This window comes from Electrophorus electricus, chromosome 7 (genome assembly GCF_013358815.1).
Source record: "Electrophorus electricus isolate fEleEle1 chromosome 7, fEleEle1.pri, whole genome shotgun sequence".
Lineage (NCBI taxonomy): Eukaryota > Metazoa > Chordata > Actinopteri > Gymnotiformes > Gymnotidae > Electrophorus > Electrophorus electricus.
The window spans coordinates 2,211,351-2,220,113 of NC_049541.1; the positions used below are offsets into that span (position 1 = coordinate 2,211,351).

An 8,763-nucleotide genomic window follows, 5' to 3' on the forward strand; every position below is an offset into this window, starting at 1 on the left:
ACACCTGCCCTCCTCTGCGGAAAGACACGGGGAAACTTCAGTCGCGGGCAGCGTGAGGAGCGCAGTAATAAAGATTATTGCCAAAGGCACCGCCCCTTCCTCCGGGAGCCTTGACCTTTGGGTAGGTCATCATCATTTAGAGAACAAAACAATCTTTTACAAGCAGATATTTTCTGACATCATCTGAGGTGGTACATAGACAAAAGTGCCCAGTGAAGCATCTCATGCACTGAATGTGATTCTCTGATGCATATTCATGCTGACATGGCAATTGTGAATCTCAGATGTTTACACTACAGTAATTCATTCTCTCTCTCTCACTCTCTCTCTCTCTCTCTCTCTCTCTCTCTCTCCAAGTCCAGTCACAATAACATGAGTCAGATAGTAATCTGAAGCAATTACTTAATCAAATACCAACTCATCTGGCTACTTTTGTTACGCTTGTATTATTTTTTTTTATAGTTTACCATTTAAATAAATCGGCACAATAAAACTGGCACATTGTTCTAAAAGAGGTGCAATGCTGTAGAAAGTTGGAATTTCTGCACAGAACTGCAACAGATTCAGTGTCACCCACTTGCCTGAGTCAGCGTGAGGTCCTCGACAGGTCTGATGAGGTCACTGCCGAACTCCAGGAGTCTGATTGCCTCGTCATCGGCATGCCTGCTTATAAGAGCAGCCACGACCGCTAAACACGAGCGAGGACCACGCCCTCCTGAACTTCACACCAGTGAAATGCCTGATACTTTCGATTTGTGCTCGCAAGCCCAAACCCATTCGCGTTGCTTTAGCAGGCTTGTGTGCGTGGGCGTTGACTCTGAAGATCAATCTTTTTCAGTTTTATTGGGGAAATAATATCATAAATCAATGATCCATATTTTCATATCTCCAGAAAGAAACAATGTCTTGCTATCAAAGAGACAGCAATTGCTCTGTTATCTCAGACCAAACTGAACATGTTTGCACAAAGGTTTCTGAAAGGTTATATTAGTTGTTGGGCTAGGAGCAGTTTTTTCTTATGAACTCCAGCAAAATCTAACATATTCATTATGACAACCAGTGTCTGGTTTCCTAAAGAATTCTAACATTAAGGTTGTCCTTAGTGTTAAAGGGTCCAAAGAATTCAAAGCCATCACTCAGTTTTGAGGGTGTGGACTGTGTGACTCAGGAACCAAAGGGCAATCTTACCATTTTGAGTGAACTTGCACCTGTACCCAAATCAGAGATTAAACACCTAATCCAGATATTATCAATCACTAGCAATCAAAGGAAGAATGCATTCAATGCAAAGGAAGAACAACACATTCTGTGCGTTGTGCATCACTTTCAAACACCACAGCAGTAAATGCGAAGGTTTACTGAAGATAACATGCCCTCTCACTGGAGTGTCCCATAAAATAACTCATCCAATCTACTAATGCGTTACCAGTTGAGACGTATTCCATTTCTCTTTCTTACATAAAGATATTCTTATGTAAGAATTTGTGAAATATACCCAGATTTTTAAGTGTCATTTATCACTCACACTAAGGAACCACTGAACAACATTGCTGTAACATAAGACGTTAGAGATGCCAGAAACCCAGAATTCCAGCCTCACAGAGAGACAGAAGGAAACGTAACCCAAGCAAACGGCACTGTTTAAACTTGAAAGAAATGCACAACCCTTTCGCTTGTCACCGAGGATCAGTGCTTTTGTTTCCCTTCCTTTTACCAGAGCATGCATTTTGCTTTCAGAGCTGTGGTGTATAATGGTGTGTTCCTTGGCTTCACCAGCTGTCATTCTGGACAGATACTGATGCGTTGTCTTGTTTTTGTTTTTGTTTTTTTGCTTTTTTAATTGAACAAAAGGGGGGAGTCTGTTAGAAATCCCTTAGCCTGCACTATAACAATGTGTAAGTCACAATGTGCCTTGAACTTATGGGCAAACTTATCACTGTGCAAACTTGTCCACGCATGCCTATCACTTATAACAATCACTCATTTAGAGTCATTTAACCTGTTCTTTCTTCTAGACTCCGAATTCATAAACACACCATGAAGTGGGAGTCTCGGACAGCAAGAATGTAAGCTTGTAGGATGACAGGGGTTTTTTTTGGGGGGGGGGGGGGGGGGGTTTGCTGAAAATGTATGAATTAAAAACAAAGGGGTAGAAAATATGGAAGTTCTAAAAGCACCAGGCAGTTTCTACATGTTCATATAAAGTTATAAACTATAAACATAAAATACACCCACAACAATGGGGTTATTAATATTTACTAATGGTATCCTTATATATTAGCTGCAAGTTAAGTATGCTTGTATCAGCATTTAGCTTTGAATATTTTCAAATCAAGTTTAGATGTATCAGATTAATATTTAGTTCTTTACATTGCCCGGATCAACTCCTAACTTGCTTTATCACCAGAGTTAAGGCTTTCGATAGTCTGACTACTGTCAAACTGCATGTGCCTTTAAGGTGGCCCTTATCAGGTATTTAGTCATTTATTGCATTCTGTCTAATAGCAAATCATAGCAACATTGCCACTAATATACTACAAACATCTGAAGCACAAGCCTGTACAACCACATTGTTTGCCTTCTATAATTCTCAAGTTATAAGGTAGATAAACATTACTCACTTACATTCCAGTACCACACCTATCTCTTAATTATCCTATATATATATATATATATATCAGGAGCTAAGCGTTTGCTCTTTAAAGAGAACACCCTAATATTTATTACAATAATGCTGTTATTACAGTTCACAGTGGTGTTATCACTCTTCATAGTGGTGTTATTAAACTTTATGGTGGTGTTATTACAGTTCACAGTGGTGTTATCACTCTTCATAGTGGTGTTATTACACTTCATAGAGGTGTTATTAACCCACCTTTCATCCCTCATCCATGACATGTGATTTTAAAAAATATCTTCTTTGCTTATTATTTTGCGTTGTTTTTGTTTAATTCATATTTAATATTTATCATTGGTTATTCCACTGTTAGTCATTCACATATGCTATCAATAATAGAGCATTAGTAAATGGCTACACAGAGTGGGTTTTTTTCCTGCCTCACACACGTCTGGACTGAAGGGGTTCCTTCCTCACCAGCACCAGATGTTAAGTGCTGGTCAGAGAAGCATCAACGCAGACCTAGACTTCACAAAGGCGACGCTCTCAAATGACCTCCTTCACGACCGGCAGCCTCCGGGCTGTTTTCCCTCTCAGGTTGGGCCATGTTCTGGCAGTCGCTAGGGTTTCACATATCAGTTCTCCTCTGTCATCGGCTCCTGCGATGAGGTCTAATGTGTTGCCCGCATAACCCCCAGCTTTTTTTGAAAAATGCTAAACATTGCTTTGCAGGACCTGGTGTAATAGTGTGGCTATGCAATAGTGTATTTGAAGGTTACGCTGCCTCACGTTTTCTTTCCACACAGCAGTGCAGCGTGAAAGAATGGAACACTCTCTCTGTGACTCACACAGCTATTTTCTGTATCTGTGTCTCACAGTGTAGTGTAAGAACTTTCTTACTATACTACTTACAGCTGGTGCAGATCCTGAGAATGTAATATATTCACACACACACACACACACACACACACACACACACACACACAGTTAAATACTTTATTTGGATTAACATGTAAGATAAAATGCTCAAAACATGCTCCAAATTCTTGTTCAGTGTCTTTATCAATTCAGTCTGCCCACAGTAAGTCATACCTTAAGAATATAAAGAATAGCACACATACAAACACACACATTCTCCAAACACATGAAACATAAAATGCCATAGTAAAAAATGTACTCAGTACAATATTATAAATTACATGCTCACACATGCTAAGAAATGCAGTGTACAGTATGTAATATATTTTAGTGATTCCCAGTGTGGTATATTATGTAATACACTTTTCATGTTCTGTGGTGGTGTAGTATGTAATAAATTGGTTTATGACAGTTCTTGGGGGCACGCTAAAATAATTTAGATATGACATTTTAATTTACTTAAGATCAACATATGTACTTTTACTCTGTTTGTTCAATGGACATTTGTAATGAACAAATAGATTTGTAGAAGTATTCTAATGTATTTGTTGGGTGCTACATTAGCCTTTAGACCATTCAGGGAGATATCTTGCAGGCAGCACATAGTATAAAACATTTATTTACTTTTGATTGAAAACCATTTAAAAATAAGAAGATGTGAAACGGCTCCTCGGGAGAAAAGTCCTCACAGAGACATCCCTCTGAATGTCCTCAGACCCTAGAAAACAGAAAAATCACTCTCCCTGCCAACAGATGATAAACAAAAACATTTTTCACCCTGCCACTAGGTAAAACCAACACATCATCCATAAAATAACCTGTTAATTACCCTAAACTGAACAACATAACAACATAAGTTGATGGATCTGTTTTTTAGAAAGAATAAAACGCGTACATGAATTCTCACAATATTCAAAAACTAATGCATCTTTCATCACTCATACACATATATAAACTCCCCCTCCACAGAGACTTGCAGCAAGTGTGGGAAGTCACAGGTAATCATATCCTTGTGTTAAACTCTATTATGAGTTATACAGAGGTAGTTTAATATCTGTTTGCTTTTTTGTGTTACAGTGGTCCTGGGCTGCATTGTTAAATATTCTTGATGACATGAGTTTGACAGATTGTTCTTTTCCTCCATCAAAACCTGTGCACCTGAATCTATATTGCAATCGTATCCTACAAAGAACTCTGCGCAATCAGCGTAGGTGGGTATGTCTCATACTCCGTAACTCCCTCACACTAAAACCCAGTTTATATTAGGAACTTCAGAGTTTAGCATTCTTTCAAAATGTCACAAACATTTTCTTAAACCTTAAACACTGAAAAAACAATCCTCTTTTAATGTCATTTTAAAATTTATCATAATTAGGACTACCGCATGAATCATTTTAAAGAATCAGACATGATAAATATTTTCTTAGTTATAGCCTAAAGCAAATCCCACAGTGCTGAATTAACTGTTTGTCTATTTAGCTCCAGCTGGAATTTCATAAACATTTTTGGTGTTTACTCTGTGCTCATAGTGGGGTTATGTACGTGCGTGTGTGTGTGTGTGTGTGTGTGTGCGTGCGTGCGTGCGTGCGTGTGTGTGTGTGTGTGTGTGTGTGTGTGTGTCATTTGGGGGCGGCGGGGGCTGATTTTATCAGTATCATAATGAGCAAGTGTAAAAACGTTTTGCTCAAGGCTTTTTTGATATAAACTATTTTGCTCACAGCGCTGGTTAACGGATTTCTGTAGAGCTAGGATATTCAGCCTATGATGAAACAACTGGCCCGTGTATATAAAAGTCTGACATTTGTGGTGAACCGCCAATAAAAGCGTAAATGAATGGAGTCATGAGATCATCGTCAATACTGCCTAAACCAAAACCCAGAAAATACTGAATATTTGCATATGTATACATAATGGACACAACATAGGCTATTTTAATAACTTTCTTAATAACTTTCTATACATATAACCCTTTATGTAACGGACCTTTTTGTCCTGTAGTTTAACATTTATAATCACTTTCTATAATCACTGGCTCTTCCTGAACTACGTCTTTTCATTTAGTAAATAGTAAAATTTCACCATCCAGCTCAACATTTATTTTAACCTCAGTGCACGTCCATCTCTATTATGTCTGTCAGTCTGTGCCCTTATAAAACCTCAGCATGGTTCAGAAACTCCAATTCCACTCTCCGCGGGTCGCGGCGATACGGGCGCAGCCTGCAAACTGAGAGTGCGACAGAGCGCAGGCGGGCATCACCAAATGCAATATAGTGGGTTAAAAAAGTGACCCAAAACCTGATCCACAGCAGTGAGACAGAAAACCCAGGCTTAAATGTAGCTGCTGGATGGTGATAAGCTCCTGCTTCATGAGACAAACACGTTTTAAAACTGGAGCATTAAAGGTCTCTGACATGCATACTAGAACCGCTTTGTTAATAAAAAATAATTATATCAGGCACGAAAAGTAGGAGTGTAAGTTAGTTGACTAGTTTTATATTGAGAGGTCGGTATTAATCTGACGACTAACTGACCAGTTAACAATAACAGCTGGACAGGAGCATAGGGTATGACCAGGTGACAGCTCCTTCAGAGCTAGACACTTAGATGAAGTTTGTCTGATACACACTCAACACCAGTGCTTGTGTCTGGAGATGAAGGTGTATCAGCCTGTGATGTCGATCTGGTATCGATATTATCCTGTGTTGTGCGCCCGGGTATGCAAAGCTCCTACTGGTCTCAGTATTTTCATCTTTAGTGTGTTTAGTATTAATCAGTTCCCAATTGAAACATAATCGAATAGTTGACGTGAAGGTATCTCTGCTGATATTAGTTGTTAAGCTGTTAAGCTGCTAAAATACATCATTGTTTTGTTCTTTCCTGTATTATTTCAGACTACAACACATCTCAGTGGACACTGCCTTGCATGAACATCATATGGTGTCTCAAGCCTAATACATTTCCAAGTTTAACACACAAACCTTTGCCTCAGTGGCGATATTATCGCATGTGTATTTTAAACACGATGTCGGTATTTCCTTTTAAAATTTTAAAATGTTATCGTCGATACCCCTAGTTTAGACTAGCCCCTTGGTCCCACTGAAAGGTACAGATCCAGAGGCAGGTAAATGCTTGAACATAGTATTGGAAGAACACGATCCCTAATTGTCTGCATACATCTGCAATTTACAATTACATAATTATAAAATGTATGTTGAATAAGGCATAAATCGTGCCTGGATTAATGTTTTTCCATTTTAACATTACAGACCAATGCTTTATTTTTTTTGTCTATAGCACCACACATCTTTTGGCATCAAACCAGTGAAGAGTGTATATACAAAAAAAAAAAAAAAAAAAAAAAAGATTTTAAAAAGTTGGCATCCCCTCTTACGTTTCCTGTTTATAAACGAATCCATGAATCCTAACAATAAACAGTGAGAGAGTTTAACAAAGGGTCTCCAAAAACTGATGGTCCACTACCAACTGCGTATGGATAGCATTTTTCCAGAAAAACAAACAGCCAGTCATAATTCCCCAAATACCATCAGGCAATGGCACTCCATGGAGGTCAGGAAGTCTTATACAAGTGGCACTCCATGGAGGTCAGTTGCAGCTTGAAGTTTCTGGCAGTGTCAGATGTGGTCATTAATCAGACCCCGCCAGCAGCAGTGGTACTGATCCATGAGGAGGTCTTGAGTTACAGGAAACATGAAACATCTGCGGAAATAAACCCTGACCAAATTTGAACTCTGTTAACAGTGAGATGAAAAAAAGGTTTCATGACAAAAATGAAAAAGCTAATATATTTGCTTGTACAGATGAAGGAACTCCTTCAGATGTGTACACATGCATGCAATGCACACACACACACATCTGTCTATCTATCTAGATAGACAGATAAAGATAAAGAATGAAGAGAGAGAGAGAAGTAGTCAAACTTATAGTGTAATATACAAAAGGTTTCCAGAGAGATCAAATGTTTCCATCAGCAAAAATGCTAAGAAACACAAACACTACCTATAAAAAGTAAATAAAGTTTAAGGTTAGAGGCTCATCATGAGATTTTTGGATTGATCTGGATCTGTTAGGTCTTGCTCAGTCCCAAGTTCTAGATATATTTTAAAAGTGTAAGCCCCAGTGCCCAGATACTTTAGGTTTTCTGGCACCTTCTTTATGACGCAGTCTTTCATTTCTCAGAATAATAACAGTTTATCTTTTTTTATGAAGTGCAGGCATTTGATTTCCTCCAAAACACGATTTATCCTAACTGACAAGCACCTCAGACATGAAAGGGATTCTAAAGGTAGAAGTACTTCAGGCTGCTGGTATCAGTCGGGGGATATTTGCCGTATTGTAACCCTGCCAAGCATAGCTCAGTGGTTAAGGTGTTTGACTTATACTCTTTTAGCATATTTAGACCAAGCCCATTACTTAAAGTATATTCAAAAATGCTAAGATATAGAATGTTTTGACTAGCAGTGTACATTGCATAATACACTCAAATACAAGCATTGTCTTTATTCTAAAGAAGATAAAGTTCACAATATGTAGAAAAGATAGATGTACAATGTGTGTATGGGGTATTATATGGAATTGTACATACAATCCGACAAGACCATCAAGAACACGTGGGAATGTTTTTTCTCGATTCCCTCAGTCTTGTGTCTACTGTTTTCTGTTTCCATTAGACCTGACTTAACCTCTCGTATCGTTTATTAAATAGCTAACGGACTGTTTCATATGCCAAGTGTAGATGAGTTCAGTCTCAGCAGTCAGAATGATGTATGCACAGGGCCGAGAACAAAATGTAAAAATATTTACAGCCCTGGTGATTTAAGAGAAATATAATGTTACTTTATTATTTACTTCCTCACCATTAATATCAAATCTGAACAGTTTCATGAATTGGAGTAATATTCATTTTGCTTCATATTTTGTGTTAGAATTTGTCTTTCTGTTCTGTACACCAGGATGTCAACACATCTTGATGTTGACTCACAACACTTGCCTGCAGTATATTTCTGAGCATGTTACATAAGAAAAAATCTGTTTATTCTAGTAATCCTTTTAAACCACAATTAGGAATCCCACTAAAAACCAAGCAGCAATCTTATCGCTGTGTTTCCGACAACACTAGAGCAGCCGGGGCAGGTCCTTGCCTCAAGTTTAGAGGCAAAAAAGCAAGAATAAACATGCAGTGACATAAGGATTGATTAATAGGACTGGAT

The 8,763-nt window shown here is 38.3% G+C and overlaps 1 protein-coding gene across 1 annotated transcript in view; it reads right to left on the reverse strand.

Annotated features, from left to right (window-relative positions):
• The window catches only part of ccl25a (chemokine (C-C motif) ligand 25a), a 3,373-nt gene extending 2,745 nt beyond the window's left edge, over positions 1-628 (reverse strand). Inside the window, exons 1-2 of the mRNA XM_027017443.2 lie at positions 582-628; positions 1-14 (exon numbers count right to left, since the gene is read on the reverse strand). The exon at positions 1-14 is cut by the window's left edge and continues 73 nt beyond it. The gene's annotated coding sequence lies outside the window, so the exon portion shown is untranslated. The remainder of the gene's footprint in view (positions 15-581) is intronic.
• Between the last annotated feature and the right edge of the window lie 8,135 nt (positions 629-8,763).